Source organism: Protopterus annectens, chromosome 8.part1, assembly GCF_019279795.1.
Source record: "Protopterus annectens isolate FY-2018-M chromosome 8.part1, PAN1.0, whole genome shotgun sequence".
Taxonomy (NCBI): domain Eukaryota; kingdom Metazoa; phylum Chordata; order Ceratodontiformes; family Protopteridae; genus Protopterus; species Protopterus annectens.
In genome coordinates, this window is record NC_056742.1 from 538448758 (window position 1) to 538466459 (window position 17702).

Sequence of the window (17702 nt, forward strand, 5' to 3'; positions counted from 1 at the left end):
TCTAAGGCCAGCTTCGAGAGAAAAATTGCACAGGACACCAAGGATAATCACAAGGCTTTCTTTAGTTATGTTAGGAACCTGGGTGGGAATTCCCAGAGATGCTCAGAATTAGTCCAAAATGACAAAAAATACACCGAACCCACAGACATTGCCAACATCCTAGCTGACAGGTTCAGCGCAAACTCCCCACCAAAAGGGCAAATATCTATCCCAGCAGAGTGCTGCCCCCCCCGACATCTCAGATGCTCAGGTAAGAGCCGCCCTCTCCAAAGCAAAAAACACAGCATCAATGGGACCAGACGGTGTCCCGGGCTGTGTCCTACATGAACTCCAAGAAGAGCTAAACCCAAACATAAAACTACTGTTCAATCTCAGCCTTACTACAGGACATGTACCCAAAGAGTGGCGTACAGCAACAGTGGTTCCTCTACACAAAGGTGGTGCCTCAACGGACCCTGGAAACTATCGCCCCCATAAGCCTGACTAGCTTGGTCTGCAAAGCTATGGAAAGGATCATCATGGACCTCATAAATAAAGATATTGGGGACGTACAGACACTGGATCCTACCCAGTTCGGCTTTATTAAGGGCAGATCCTGCCTCTTAAACCTAGTCGACTTCTTTGAAACCGTCACCAAGGCCATTGACGAAGGGAAGGTGGTCCACACAGCCTACCTGGACATCGCAAAAGCCTTCGATACAATACCCCACTCGGGCATTATAGATAAGCTCACCAGCTTAAATATAAACCCCTATGTCACTAGATGGGTTGCAAACTGGCTCAAGGACAGAACCCACATGGTTAGAATTGCTGGAGCCATGTCAGACTCCAAACCAGTTACAAGTGGCGTGCCACAAGGCTCAGTCCTGGGACCTCTCTTGTTCGGTATATATTTCTCGGAGGTACAGGCCAACACGGAAGGACTGTGGCTGACCAAGTTCGCAGATGACTGCAAACTGGGTGCCATAATCGACTCTCCAGCCGACACAAGCATCCTCCAAAAGGGCCTCATAGAAACAGACAACTGGTGCCAGAGCCATGGCCTCAAGCTAAACGCCAAAAAGTGTATAGTCATCCCCTTTGGCAAAAACAAAGTGCCCACAAATTACCACATAGGTGGTAATCCATTAAGTACAGAAAAAGTAATTAGGGACCCAAGTTGATAGCAATCTCTCATTTGACAACCATGTGGCCAAAGTGGTTAGAAAAACATTTTATATAGCCCACCTAATCATGAAGGGATTCACATCTAGATCAGGGGAGGTCATCGTGCCTCTTTACTCATCCCTCATCAGGCCCATAATAGAGTACAATGCCCCTTTTGGGATGTACCTTACCAAACATCTGCAGCAAATGGAAAGACCCCAAAAGTACCTCACCAAGAGGATCAAAGGGCTCAAACAGATGCCATATGCTGCCCGGTTAAAGAAACTCCAGCTCTACTCAGTGGCATACCGCCTGCTCAGAAGCGATCTGTGCCAGACATATAAAGCCATGTCCAACTCGGAATTAAGGGACATGCTGCACCTCAAAAAATCCAAATCCCATCGAGCTACGCTCTCGAGAGACTTGAACCACAGCACTGAAATAAACAGGACATGCTGGAGGGACAGATTCATAACCCAGAGGCTCCCTTCACTCTGGAATAAAATCCCAGTCCAGGTTAGGCAGAGTCCCTCATTGACTCTCTTCAAGAGGAATCTTGATGAGTGGATGGGAGATCGTAGGTTTACCCCCGGGTATCACTTCTGTGACACTGTTAGACAGAGGCACAGTATATTAACCTCGAAAAAGGGCATAGCAAAATTAATTTAAAATGGGTGGCGAAAGCCAAACATACTCTGGCTAGGCTTATAAATGCCCTAGGGCAGACAGCCTAGTATGAACCTATGAACCTAACCTGGACATTGGATGGCAATAGTCAATTCCTGGAGTGTCCAGGCAATCCTGGACTGCTGAGAATCAGCTGCTGCTTCCCTCTTAAATTTACGACTAAAAATTAATTCATGTTTGCTTTTCTGTTCTGTTAATATTTAGGAGTCTTCGATGTTGCTATTACTTGCATTGTTTGCTACTGTATGTATAACAACTGTTCTTGTTGATATATTTGTGTGTGGAGCTTTTCTCCCCGGCCCTCCGCTGAAAAAAGACCCGTGTCCGGTCGGAATTTCTCGGTAAACAAATGTAAATAAATACGTTTACGTATTGTGTCAGTCCACGGGATTGTATACCCTATTGTGATTTTGATTTTGCTATATTTCATCGTGAATTTCATCAGCCAGGAAGTGACTACACAATCTATTGTGATCAGAGTACTACTGGGAGAACAAACTAAATAAAGTAAATAGTAACATTTTCACAGATGATCTGATCTTGTTCCGCTTGAAAAACAAGCGGTTACTTTATCCTTTTTAACTATTCTTTGGAGCTTATATCACCACAAGTGATTTAGTAATCCATAAAATACAAAAATACTACCCGTTTTAAAACTTCAAAATAAAAACAATGGTTGCCAGTTTCTGCAGTAATCAATGACAAATGATCGCCGTTATTTATTTACCGGGTAGTGTCCGACTGGGCGGCCATGGTGGCGCAGAGGTTAGCATTGTCGCTTCAAAGCAAGAGGTTCCCTGTTCGATTCTCGACTGGGGTGCCTTCTGTGCGGAGTCTGCATGTCCTCCTTGTGTTTGTGTGGGTTTCCTCCGGGTGCTCCGGTTTCCTCCCACATCCTAAAGACATGCTGTAGGTGGATTGGATACTCTAAAATGGCCTTCTTAGGCATGAGTGTGTGCCTTCTGTAGAAGGTTGGGTGTCGGGCTGGCAACTCGACACTGTAAAACTCCACTGCCAAACATAAGCTGACAGGTGATCCGCTGTGGCCACCCCTGACTGGTAAAAGCCGAAAGGAGAAGATGACCGGGTAGTGTCCAACTAGGCCAGGGATCCGTTTTCAGCAGAAACCCGCACAGAAAAGCTCCAATACAAGTATTAGAGATTAACATGGGATGGCAAAGAGATTAGGGCTAAGGGTTTTTGAGAAGACGGTACTTCTGCGACAATTTTGTAACAGCGTACTGCAGACTTGAAGGGATGTTTCCGTACAATCGTTTAGTAATTACATATTTCGTTAGTTATAAAAAAATGTTGCTTACGAAGGTCCCAGTGACTGTATCCAGAGAAAAAGTACATTTGCAACTAATTCTGGTAGAGGAGCCGAGAACCCAATACCAACAAACCGTTACAATTCAAGACAGAACCCCAGAGATATCCTCTTCATCCCGTGCAGTAGTTGGTGAACTGTTGAACCGTTGGGGTAATACCTGCCAGCAAACTTCTCAAAATACACTCACTATTGTGAAAAGCTGCTGCGCAGCCATCTTTTATTACGAGCTCCAGGACACCTAGTAACGCCGCCTTCGCCCGAGCGTTTCCGAGTGACGGCGAAGTTGGCCGAGCGTGACCCCGGAAGCGTGGAGAAAAGGTTACCTACAGAGATCACAATACGGAGAGATCTTTAGAAACAGACAATGGGGTGCTGGGTAAGCGCTATACTGTCGTATTAAAGGACCTTAGTGTCTTCACATTCCTGTGTGGACACTTGCAGCGGGGGGCACGGCGCCGTAGGTAAGCAGACTAGAGGCAGCTGCTATGTCCTGCTGTGCTATTCAAACAATGCTGTTGAAATGTGATTGTATGAAGAGCAGAGATGGGGAGGGAAGCCCTGTCAGGCGTATATAATAGGCGTGTGATTGTTGTGTCGGGAGCGAGTCTCCAGGTGCAGTCTGTACAGTTCGCCGGTGGGTGCCGAGAGCTGACTGTTACAGTGCCATGTTTGGGTTGTGTGTATTGGAGGACATTGATCCCCCCCCCCAGGCTGCAGTATTGTGCCTTGCTCAGTAAGCAGACAATTTCTCGTAATGCAACAAAAATGAAAAAGATGAGTCATTCATCTTAGCTCATTGAATGGCAGCTGCGATCCCCAAACTTAAAAAAAAACACAATTCTAGGAAAAGTGGGTTATTCTTGCCTTCGATTAAGCACGCTGCTGTGTTATGTGTCCACCGTTTTAAATATTAAAAATGAATGGCATTGTCGTGGAGATGTTCATTTTGTGCGGGTGTTTGTAAAATGCATTAGGAGATATAGAAGCATCTGTATTTACTTTTGTGTAGCACAATTAGCTACTGTGGCTTGGTTTGCTTTATGGATGTACGTTTCGAAATGTGCGTAGTTCTGTAATAGTACCAATTTACGCTGCACGGGTCGACACCTATTGGTTAGTCTTGTTTGATAATCTGTTTTTGTAACGTAAGGTTGTAGGATAGTGTGTATAGTCAGCAGGTGGACTGTTTGCTTCAAAACACACAGGAATGCGTGTTCTTCACTCATGAGGATTTTGCTTTTTAAGGAGGATTTGCAACTGCTTATGTCAGTTTTGGTGCTTGCTTTCCACAAGGTGTAGCACAGCCCCACTGGTTATTTTTGGTGAGTGGGGCATTATTGACTACTCTTGTTGTTTTATGCTGTATTTTGTTTTGTTTTTTCCACTGTGACCCAGGTGAAATTTTAAAAGGGTCACGTTTGAATCCCTCATTTGTCTTCTTTGCAAATGAAAATAAATTGGCAAAATAGATTCTGTCTACCTTTGTTCTACAAGACCTGTGAGATGATATCAATGATCTGCCTATTGGTCTTCAATTCCCACAGGGACATGAGGAAGTCAAAGGCTGGCAAGCTTCAGCAGTGACTGTAGATCATGAATTATGTTAATGATTTATCTTGTTGGCAGATAAATGTATTATATTATACAAGAACTGTGAGCACTGTTATTTTTAAGAGTTTGCAGTAAATACTTAGAATGAGAATTAGATGTAAGGCTATAGGCAGATGCACTCCTCGCACTATATATTTGCACATTTCTGTAGTACTCCAAAATTGACCTTTTATAACCACTGGCATTTTTTAATTTGACTGAATATGTATCACTGGGCAGTACTGGAAAAATGCACTTGTGACTTGATTTTTGCAAAAGCTGTTTTCAGAGGATACCTTTTGTGAACTAAAGTCTGACTTTCTATATTTATTTATTTAGTTGTACTGTCACTGTCCCAGAGGAAACCAGCAAAGTCCATCACAGTTTTAAGTGTTGGCTATCCTTCTGTGGTTACTGTCTGTTATAGTCTAGGATGTGGGGACTGATTCCATCTTTAAGTACAGATGTTTTAAAATTCTGCTGTTAATGTAAAGTCAGTCAGTACTTCCAACAGTATTAGAGTATGCTGTGGTGAACCCTCTGCATCTGTGATCATTTGTCATTGTAGCATACAACAATATAGACACAAATACAGTTTGTTTACATCCAAACAAATACATAAAGTCTTCTTAAATTTGATATTGTGTCATTGGCAGTTAATTTAGTTTGCAAAGCTACAAACACTGCTTGAATCTCGTCAGACTGATTTATGTGCAGTGTGAACCAGGATGAGTCAAATAGCACCTTACAGTGAATTTTGAATTGTGTGCCCGTCTGTATGCTTAGTCCATAGTTTAATGTCAGTTTATGAAACCCACAAAGAGTGGGAGAGGCCACATGTGGGAAGAGGAGCACGAGGATTATGGGTAAAGAGATTTGTATCTGAGCAAATTAGGAAGGATGTAGTTACATAATCTAGGTTTGTGAAAGTGCTACTAAAGTTGTAGCATTTAATTTGGTAAGTTTGCATAAGTCAGTAGTGTTTTATTTTGGTATGTTTCTGTGTCTTAATGTGATATAGAACTATAAATTATTGTGTTATCTAATTATTAGAGTTTTGAAGTAAAATATACTCTGCAATTTGAAGACTTTGTGTTTTAATGTACACAACATACATTTGCATTCTTTAAGTTTCTGCAACTCCCTGAATGACTTATTGCAAATCTTGTACTTCAAAAGAGATGCTTGTAACTTGTGTACGTGTAGTGGTTATCTTGGATATTTATTTGTTAACCTGGTAGGTTGGCTGGTCGGTGACTATTTCAGCTGTGACCCATGCTCAAGGCAGATAGTAATGCCTTTTTATGGTGATGGGTAATTGTAATTAACATAAACGTAATGCTCGAAGGCAAAGCAGTGTAGATACAGGGAAAGGGCAAAGCAGTGTAGATACAGGGAAAGATTCCAAGCAATGTGTGCTTTGGGCAGAGTGTGTGTAATTCCAAAAGAAAGCTTGCGTATGATGTGGAGACCTCTACTGTCCTATTACTGATTCCAAGACACTATTCTGATCCTAGGTAGATTTATAAGTTTTGCATGCCTGAGAATCCTGAATGCCATGTGGACTGCATGACCTTGTGTATCTGTCATAGGTAGGTTCATAGGTGGTACTAGGCTATCGGCCCTGGGGCCTATACAAGCCCAGCCAAAAAGGTACCCTGGCTTTTGCCATCCAAGAAAATTATTTTCCTGTGCCACTGTCGAGCAGAGCCACAGAGGTGATCCCCGGGGTGAATTTCCTATTTCCCATCCAATCATCAAGATTTTTCTTGAAGAGTGCTAATGAGGGGCTTTGTTTGATATAGACAGGTAGTTTATTCCAGAGTATGGGAAGTCTCTGGGACAGGAATCTATCCCTCCAGCATGTTCTGTTTATTGTGGTGACAAGGTTTAGGTCCCTAGAGCATGTAGCTCGGCGGGATTGGGATTTCTTTAAGTGGAGCATGTCCAACAGCTCTGGGTTTGACATAGCTTTGTATGTTAGGCAGAGATCACCTCTGAGTAGGCGATATCCGACTGAGTAAGGAGTTTTTTGAGACTGTCTGCGTAGGGCATCTGACTGAGGCCGGTAATCCCCTTTGTGAGGTATTTCTGCAGCCTTTCCAGTTGTTGTAGATGTTTTGTGAGGTACATACCAAGAGGGGCATTGTACTCTATAATGTGTCTGAGTGATGAGTAGAATTTAACAATTATCTCCTTTTTTTTTTTTTTTCTGGATGAGAAACCTTTTGTGATGAGGTGTGCCACGTAGAAGGATTTCCTGACTACTGTGGCGATGTGATATGTGATTATCAAAGGAGAGACTACTGTCCACCTGTGTCCCAAGGTCTCTTATCACACTTTCCAAAATTCATTGGTGCAGAGATTTTACCAAAGGGGATGACAATGCACTTTTTGGCATTGAGCTTGAGGCCATGGCTTTTGACACCAGGTATCTGTCTTAGTGAGGCTCTCTTGTAGGATGTCCACATCATTAGGAGTTTCGATTATGGCTCCTAGTTTGCAGTCATCTGCGAACTTCGTTAGCCAAAGACCTTCTGTGTTAGCCTGTACTTCAGAGAAGTAGATACCAAACAGGAGAGGACCCAGGACTGAAACCTGTGGTACTCCACTTGTCACTGGTCTGAAGCCGGATTTGGAGTCTGCTACTTTCACAGTGTGGGTTCTGTCAGTGAGCCAGTTGGCAGCCCATCTTGTGACATGGGGATTTGTACCTAGTACCTAGTTTAGTGAGTTTATCTATAATTCCAGAGTGGGGGATGGTGTTGAAAGCCTTCTCAAGATCTAGATAGGCTGTGTGAGCCACCTTACCCTTGTCTACGGCTTTGGTGACTTAGGAGACATGATCTACCTTTTACAAACCCGAACTGGGTGGGATCCAGAGTTTGGAAATTACCAATGTCTTTGTTTATAAGTTCCATAATGATACGTTCCATGGCCTTGCAGAACAGGCTCGTCAGGCTAATGGGGCGGTAGTTCCCGGGGTCCGTGGTGGCTCCCCCCTTGTGGAGTGGGATAACCATTGCTGTGCGCTATTCAGCAGGTACAAAGCCTGAGGTGAGGCTATGATTGAACATGGTACCTAGGTGGGGAGCCAGTTCATTCTGTAGTTCGTGTAGAACGCAGCCTGGGATGTTGTCTAGTCCCATGGATGCTGTGTTCTTGGCTTTGGAGAGTGTGGTTTTTACCTGTGCAGCCGTGATTACAGGAACTTTGCATTCTTCCGGTATAGAGATGGGCTCTTTAGGGGGTGATATCTGCCAGGATGTTGGCAATATCAGTTGGGTCTGTATATTTAGTACCATTGTGCTGTAACTCAGAGCAGATCTGAGTGTTGCCATTGAGATTCTTGACATAGCTATAGAATGCTTTGTGATTGTCTTTAGAATCAGTGACGATTTATTTTGTTTTTGTAACTAGCTTTGGAGGATTTTATCAGGGATTGCAGCTTCTTACTGAGGCTGACCAGGGAGCTCCTCCACTCCTGGGATTTTACACTCTTTTTTTCAAGAGTTTCTTCTTTCTGTTGTACAGTTTGTTTATGGCAGGGGACCACCAGATTGGCTTCCTTTTTTGGAGGGTAGCGTCTTGGTTCTGTTTGGGATAGCACTATCCATGCACTCATGTAAGTGCTTATAAAGTGCAGTTGTGTAGGATTCAGTAGTTTTAACTGTATTGTCCATCTGCATGGATGTCCTGAAGTTCACAACTTATGTCTTAAGAAGCATAAAGTTGGCTTTGGAGAAATTTTTTTACCATGGTTTCCTTAATGGGGGGTGGAGGCAGGATGTGGATATCTAGAGTAATTAGCTTATGGTCGGATCGGACCAATGAGGCGTTGACTTTCAGGTGTAGCACACCGGTCACTCATACTGATAATGACTAGATCTAGGATATTGTTGCCCCTGGTGGGGGTGTGGATATGTTGATCCAGGGCATTGGAGTTTATGAATTCTAGAAAGTGTTGAGCGAAGGAGTTGGTACATGAGTAGTTTTCCCAGTTAATGGTGGGGTAGTTGAAATTGCCCATTATTAGGGTGTTTGGTTGAACCCTAATAATTTCCAGTACATCAAGAAAAGAGGAGTGGGATCCTGGGGCATGGTGGGTGATCTGTAGCAAGCTACAATTTAGATTTCAGTTTTACCCAGAGTTAGTTGCACTTGGATAACCTCTGCTGCATTATGCTGAGCAACTAGCCTGGAGGTGTGGATATCCTTAATGAATATGGACACACCTCTGCCTTTGGTGTTCCGGTCCAGGTTACATGGCCGAAAAGTGTGGTATGAGTTATAGCCTGGTAGTGCAGGGGTGCTCTCTGGACCCTTGAACCAGGTCTCAGTCACTGCACAGAGATATCTATGTTCTCCATTTTAAGGAGTGCCTCGAGTGAGTGCATTTTGAGATTTAGACTTCTAGCATCGAGTAGCATCACTCTCAGTTTTTGCTTGCCTGTTGCTGTTACAGTGGTGAATTTGTCATTTGAACCTTGCCTAAAAAAGGCACTATAGGGGCAGCAAGAACCTTAGCCAGTATCCAGAATCCCAGGGGTGACGAGTGCAGGCCATCTCTGGCAAAGCATCGTGGTCTGTCGACCATGTTATCCCAGGCAGACAGATACTGGATCCCTTTAGAATGGCACCAGAAGCTTAGCCAATTGTTGAAGTCAATCATATTGTCCTTGTACTGCGGCATCATTCCGGGTGATGGCAGAATGCTACTCGGGGCTAGGGTCATACCTGCCTGGGCTACAAGATCGGAGAGCTCTTCCATGTCTCTCTTCATGTAGTCCAGGGAGGTACGTCTCAGGTCGTTCACACCAACATGGACATTGACAGAGTCATATTTGTACTTGTTGTGGAGTGACCTGAGTGCGTGGGTTATGTGGCGGATCCCGGCACCCGACAGTAACCTTCTCCTTGTTTAGCCTGGTGAGTGGGACATCCGTGTGCCTGACTATATGTGCCTGACTATAGAGTCGCCTATGACTAGTGTGTTGGTTACGTTGTTTTGCCTTATTGGCTGTGGTTGAGTGGCACACTTGAGTCTGCAGGCTATGTGTCATTTGGGCTCTGTTGGGGGGTGTAGGTTGTTTGCATTTCTGATTTGGAGGTCTCTGTTGCTTGAGCAGATTAGTATTGAGAGCCTCCACGAATGTTTTTGTGTTTCTGTGTGTGGATTTTGGTTGTGTAGGTTTAGTGGGACTATGTGATGAGTGTGGTGTGGTGCAAGTGTTTACCTTCTCCTCTTGACTGTGAAGTTCAGTCTTGATTGGAGTGAGCTTTACCTCCAGTTTGGCTAGATAAGTGCATCTCTCACAGGTTGTAGTGTTGGGTGGCAGGAGGAGAGGGTTGTTTGTGTACATGAGGCAATTTCTACATTGCCCCAAGATGCCCGGATTAATCAGATAGACAGGAGAGAACACTGGGAACTGACCATTGGACATGCCTGAATAAAAAACTATTTTCCTCTAGATAAGTGAGGAAAGTGAGTACAAGAGCTGTTTTTTCTCTAAGCAAGTGAGGAAAGTAAGTACCAAAACTGTTTTCCTCTAGGTAATGAGGAAGGTTGAGTGCTGTAGTTATTAGTAGGTTATTTAGTGCTTACAAATTCTGAACAAGTGCTGATCACAAATAAGCAAATTCAAGTACTAAAAGTAAGACTCTGTATCTGGACTAAACTAGTTACAGGAAAGGGGGGAAAGAAGTGCAAATGTGGGCTTTTAAATCAGAAAGTTGAGAGAGATGGAAAAACTGCCCAAACGGCCAATAACTACAATTTCTGGGCCAGAACCACTCCTTATGTGGTAGATAGGTTACCTAGTGCTTACCACTCCCACTCCCACTGATAAGCTAGAAGGCTTCCCTCCAACACAGAAAGCTTGGGGTGGCTCAGAAGTTTACATACAGTCCTGGATATAGCAAATCTGAATCTGGACTACACTAGTTACAGGAAAGGAATTTATAATGTGTGTGTGTGTGTGTGTGTATATATATATATATATATATATATATATATATATATATATATATATATATATATAATCTATATACAGAAAAGTAGCTAAAACAGCAGTCATAACAATTCAAATGCAGTGCAAGCTAGCACACTTGAGTATGTAGCAATGTTAGACCAAACAGTTTAAAAATGCAATTAAATTAAAAATGACTAAAAACAATGCAGAAGGAGTCTTTTAGGTAGAATGAGGTAAAGAGGTGAGACAGGGGGGAGTGTCCCAGATCAAATCTGCAGTGGGGGCGGGCAACTGCAAAAACCTCTAAATTTAAACAACAACACAGGAATAGGGAGGGTGGGTATGGGAAAACCAACACTTTCAGCAGAGATCTGAAAAACTATACAGTGAAGCAAAAATAACAGTTTACAACTCTGAAGTCAGCCAGCAATGATATAAAATTAGTCAAACAACAACAGTGCATGGCTCTCCAAGAGGAATCTTGATGAGTGGATGGGAGATAGTAGGTTTACCCCGGGTATCACTTCTGTGTCACTGTTGGACAGATGCACAGTATACTAACCTCGAAAAAGGGCATAGCAAAATTCATTTAAAATGGGTGGCGAAAGCCAAACACACTCTGGCTAGGCTTATAAATGCCCTAGGGCAGATAGCCTAGTATGGACCTATGAACCTATGAACAACTCTGAAGTGCCAGAAAAATATACTCAGCTCTGTATATCTCCAGATAATTTGAGGAGCACTCTGTCAGGACACAGGAAGGCTCCAGCAATGATATGCTGTATGGATTCGTATACATAATTTAACAGACAGGTAGGACTCCGTAAACAGCTCTTAACCAGCCACAAGTAGCTGTCAGCTGCTGTTGATGTAGTCCTTGCCAAGTGTATCCAGTGAACAGTCGTGTGTATATGCTTGTGTGTCTTTGCAGACACATACATTTATGTATTTATTGATATATCTACATATAAAATGCAGTGATAATTTCCTGCACAATGACTTCCTGTTATGCAACCGTCGAGAGTAATACTCCTAAGAAAAAAATAATTTCATTTCTCTTGGGGTTGAGCACAGCTAGTCACCCCGTTGGTGTGGACCCTGGCTGTAGAAGATTTGTAGTGACACCCCAACCCAATATGCAAAAATGAGATGAAGGGGGTGTGGTTGGATGGATGAATACAGTTACAGATGGCTGCAGTATAGTATATCATATTTATGGGATTCTGCGACAGTGTCCAAAATCTCTTACATGAAATCCTACCTGTCTGTTACATTATGTATACGAGTCCATACAGCATATCATTGCTGGAGCCTTCCTGTGTCCTGACAAAGTGCTCCTCTTGGGTTATCCTGTCACTAAACCAAATACTCTTGAGTATGCTTGTAGTCTGTTTATCTTCAATGAGTATTAAATTCCTTGCACTCTGTATATGGTCTCCATATTGTACTGACCTCATTTTCTGTTGTCTACCCCATATTTGTAGTAAAATATGTATAATGCGTAGTAAGACTTATTGTATGGTATGCTTCTAAAGTTCATTATGTTGTTGTGAAGTTAATGTAAGATATTAGGCACCAGCCACAGGAAGATATGTGGGTGACATGATTCTGGTTGAGATTTGTCTGCACAGCTCTGGCAGCTGCTCATAGACCCATTTTGACTTGTTCTCACTTTTATTTGTGTATTGGGACACCTGTTTTCCTAGTGGTATGCCTGTATAATACTGCCTCAAGTTTAAGGGCTCTGTTCCACAGGTATTGCCCTGATGGTGAACCAAATAAGTTGCATATATATAGTAGGACAACAAATGGTGTGCATGTTTGCATTGCATAGTAATCCTGTGTTTGCATAGTCATTATTTCACTGATTATTTTTGAGTAACCTTAAATAGGTGAGTACGCCGATTACTTTATCGTAGCTTGACATATTCACTCTAAACTGCCTCGATTTTACTTTAAAAGGTTCTTCTGGTCTTCATAAGATTTGTGAGATTACTGAAAGTATTACCTGATAATGATGATTCTTATTTTAAGTTTCTAAGTTAATAGTATATTTATTTAAAATATGTCCGTTTTGGACCCCCAGTCCCTGATTTTTGTGCAAAGAGGCTTAAAGGTAAGTGTGAAATACTTCCCAGTGTGTAATACATCACAAATTACATAATATTCAAATATTACAATGCTATTTGTGTTAAGTGAGTTATTGCAGCGAATGTATAAGAATTATTCTTGGATTTGTGTACATAATACAATGCTATATGCTGGTTGGGTCAGAATGTCAGTATAGAGTCACGTTAATACTGTAATTATCTCTCAGTAACTGCAGTTTTCTAGATATTCTGCAGGAGCAGGGGGTCTGTAGGCATGTACATGGCCTGTTAGAGCACACTTTATGTTCTGAAACTTGAATATTTGACTGGAACCGATACCAGAATTAGGCAGGTTCAGGTTCTATAACGGGCAGCACTGCACATTCAAAATAGAAAAAATAGGAAGTGCATTTACTTCAAAGAAGTACTTCACAGCTGAACTCAAACAAAGTACTATTTGACAGGACATGTATTAATTTAACAGCCACAACTACAGCAAAAATTACATCGGAATGTGATGTAACAAAAAAAGTCTTGGTTTGTAGATCCCAGACTGCACATTACCAATCAACAGTTTATACTTCTCTTCCCAAAAAGGAAATAGTGGTTCTCTTGTTAAACATAGACAGCTTATGATGATTAGAAAAAAGAATAGAAATCTGAGTGAGCCATACACATGTGTGTGTGTGTGTGTGTGTGTGTGTGTGTGTGTGTGTGTGTAACAGAGAGGGTCAACAACAAAATGAGAAACATTGCTTAGAATGTACGTAGACAAGACTTGCATACAATCGGATCAACTGCTGACATTTATGGCTTTAATCAGATACCACTAATTGTGGTTATGAGCTCAAGTAAGATAGAAGAGTTCTGGTAAGATACAAGGCTTTGCTCCTGTTCTGCTATTCCTGGCTAGCCTTAGGAGTATGTGACATTATATCCCTTCCATCGTATCATTCCAGTATTACTACTTGTCCCATCTGGCTGGTAGAACTATCTCTTTAATAACTGCTAACATACCCACACCATAATGACCTGACATCCTTATTTTGCCTTACTCTGTTCCACTCTCCGTCTCTCATACCCCTTTTTTTTTCCTTTCCCTACCTCTATTTTCTTTTCGCCTCCTTAATCTCTGCAGTTTTCATTTCCTTCCTTGTTTACATCTATATTATTCTTCATTTTTACCTCATTTCCTTTTTAACCATATTATTATTTGTTTTTTTTCTAATTATCTTCAACTATCACGATTTTTCTAGTGCTGCTAAATGAATTTAATGCTTTACTCTTGTACACCCGTATGTCTGCATCACTTTGCACAAATTGTTCCCTTTTTGTTTTTTTTTTCCTATTCTGGAGATTTTATACCCTAGCCACCACTGAAAAGGAGTCCAGTCTGACACTTCAGACAAGTAAGGCAGAAAGTGAAGGCCCAGCAACTGCTGAAAATGAGAGCTTTAATGCACTGTTCAGGGTCATTTACTGATGCAGCTTCTACAGACTACGATGTCATTGAGTCATTGTATTTAAACAATGAGCTTCTTTCTGTTGTTACATTGAGGAACACACACTGCACAATTACATTAATATGGCACGTATCAATAACTAACTTGCCAATGAGCAAGACATAGTTTAATGGAACAGGAAACATACTGATCTTGATGTATCAGTACTGTGCAGAGCATCAATGTATGATTAAAATTTAGGGGTGTTTTCCTTGAGTGTGTTGTTGTTAAAAAAAAGTATGTAAACGTGCCCACGCTCTGTAGACAGTGTTACATATTTGTTTGGCTTTGTTTTGGAGCCTTAATGCGAGAGGCTAACAGTTCTCTCGGAAAGCAGTAGCTTTTGGGCACTCACATCTTGAAAAAAAAAATAAAGATGCTAAATTCAGCTGAGCATGTTACTAGTCTGAAACATGAACCTAAAATACAACTATGATTTAATTTAACTATTTACTCATCCATGATAATCGTAACTTCTCAAAATCCACAAAAATCGCAGACACTAACAATACCATATCCTTTAACTTATCAACAAGCATTACACTCGTGGACTACAATGCCCAGTGAGCCTGTGCTAACCATGAAGCTAGAGCCCGTTTGAAAACGGTACCAAATGGAGGCTGCATTGGTTTCGCTGGCTCCTAGGCTCCTATAATTCTCACACTGAGACTGTTAAAGAAGTGTGCAACTCATTGTTCTAATCTAATTACTTAGAGCAGTTATAACTTCTTTAAAAAGGGCAACTCACCACCGTCCCGAAAAGTTTGTTGTTTCTTCGTTTGCTGTAAGATGTGTAAACCCTCCTAAATATGGCAGGCACTTTCACACCGTTCTCACGTGCGCCATAGACCCACAACACAGATACACAACCTTCAGGAATAGCTGCTAAATATGTTGGGCATTTTGACTATCGTAGAACAGACTTTCTGCGTGCATGGGATTTTATTTTAATAGTTAAAACCCTTTTTCTGCCATTATTTTTTTTCCTGCATACCCATAAATGACCAAGTGAGTACCCCTGGGGGTATGTGTACCCCAGGTTGGGAAAAGCTGCTCTAGCTCCTTACAGTAATCCCATACTCCAAGCCAATTCCCCACTTCTCCACAGCAGAGCTACTAGTAACTTTGGTAAAATTTAACAACTGCAAAACCTTTTGCATAATAGTCATATACACTCCTCCAGGCAATAATACTCCCATTCTTCAAGAAATTCTTGCCTGGACAACAACCACCATAAAAAATGAAACCATCATCCTAGGTGACGTCAATATTAACTGGCTAGACATATCCACTAAACACTTCTCTACTATTAACCTGCACATCTATACTCACCTAATCTCTGATATTAGAAGACCCAATGCCAAGAAGAACAAAGGCTGTATCTTGGATTGGATCTTGGTCTCTGACCCAGAGAAAATGACCACCTCGGGGACTCTCCCAAATAGTATCAGTTATCACTCTCCAACATTCCTAATATGTAAGCACACCTCCCTACCAAACACCCACCAATATAGATACACCAGAGATCAGTCCCATTTCTCCCCAAACACCTTCAGTGACATCCTGCAAAAAACTAACGAGCCTATTAAAATTTCTCCCTCTCAACGAAGCTGTAGACTTGTTTAACTCTACAGTTCTTGGGATCCTAAACAATTTTGGCCCACTCCGGTTAAAAAAGATCAAGTCTAAACATGCAATTTGGCAGAAAAAACATTATCTAACTTCAGTCAATATAAACAACTTCACAATCAGGCTAAACACCTAGTTATCAAAAATAAAAAAAAGAATACTTCTAGACTATCCAAGAACAACATAAACTAAACCCCAAGAATTTTTGGGGAGCAATCAACTCCCTACACCACATTGTAACTAACAACAACCCATGTCCAAACCCTGAAAAAAACACCCTCTGAAATAGCCTCCTTCTTTAACATTTAGTTTATCGACACCATAAACAAACTTACTACCACGTTCCCACCTATTAAGGCTGACTTGCCAGATGCTCCACCTCTGCACTCCCTAAAAATAATTACCTTCTTTCACACTACCACCCATTCTGCACTCCCTAAAAATAATTACCTTCTTTCACACTACCACCCATTCCCACCTCCACTTCAAAAAAACGTCTTCAGAAACTCAAAAAACCTGTACCAGTGCCCCTGATAACTTAGACACACACTACTTACAACTCTTAGCCTCCTCCATTGCATATCCCCTTAGCATTCTCCTAAACAGGTCCATTCAGGAATCCTGCATACCTAATATCTGGAAAAAAGCATTTATCTTTCCTCTACACCAAGGCAGCAATAACTCTTGACATCTGAAATTTCCATCTCATTGCTAGACGCACACTACTTACAACTCTTAGCCTCCTCCATTGCATATCCCCTTAGCATTCTCCTAAACAGGTCCATTCAGGAATCCTGCATACCTAATATCTGGAAAAAAGCATTTATCTTTCCTCTACACCAAGGCAGCAATAACTCTTGACATCTGAAATTTCCATCTCATTGCTATTCTCCCACCAATCTCCAAAATTCTAGAGAAATGTATCCACACTCAGCTCCTTAGTCACCTGATACAACACCATATCCTCTGTGCCACTTAGATTGACTGTGGGACCGGGCATAGTACTAACGCTGACCTCATTTCCTTGCTCAACACAGTAAATCAAGCTGGAGATGCTGGTTCCTTAGTCTCCACATTATTCCTAAATCTATCAAAGGCATTCAACGCTATATCACACTCCCTCCTGCTTACCAAACTCGCTAATCTTGGGCTATTGCCCCCTACCCTGCAGTGGTTTACTAACTATCTCAGTAGCAGGCAGCAATCTACTACATGGCAACACTCCTCCTCCCCTTTCATAACTACAAATACAGGTGTTCCCCAAGGTTGAGTACTGGGATTACTCTCTTGTTCAGCATATTTGTCAATAACTTCCATTCCTCTCTCATCCACAGTACTGTCATCCAATATGCAGATGACTCCACCATCATCTACTGTGCCAAATCTGCCCCCACTCTACAGCGTCTCGCCCAAGAAGCATTTACTTCCACCGAAACCTGGATGTCCCAGAACCACCTCGCTCTTAATCCCAATAAAACAAAACCTTTAATATTTTCCCCCCACAAAATCCAGCTCTGTCAGTAAGTCACTGTTCACCATTCATTCCCAAAATAACCCCATTATTGAAGTCATCCCCAGCACCAAATTACTAGGTGTCATCATTGATGACAAACTAATGTTCAACCTTCACATCTACAGTAACATCAACAAAAACTAGGGGCCCTGTACAGACACAACTACTTTCTTAAGTCTCACCGCAAAAAAAGGTGCTGGCCTCATCCTTCCTGCTTCCAGTACTTTTCTATATGACTCTCCT

At 41.9% G+C, this 17702-nt stretch overlaps 1 protein-coding gene across 1 annotated transcript in view; it reads left to right on the plus strand.

The window, feature by feature from the left end:
- The first annotated feature begins 2866 nt into the window (after positions 1–2866).
- ZDHHC7 (zinc finger DHHC-type palmitoyltransferase 7) overlaps positions 2867–17702 on the plus strand; it is a 1014873-nt gene continuing 1000037 nt past the window's right edge. Inside the window, exon 1 of the mRNA XM_044082057.1 lies at positions 2867–3624. The gene's annotated coding sequence lies outside the window, so the exon portion shown is untranslated. The remainder of the gene's footprint in view (positions 3625–17702) is intronic.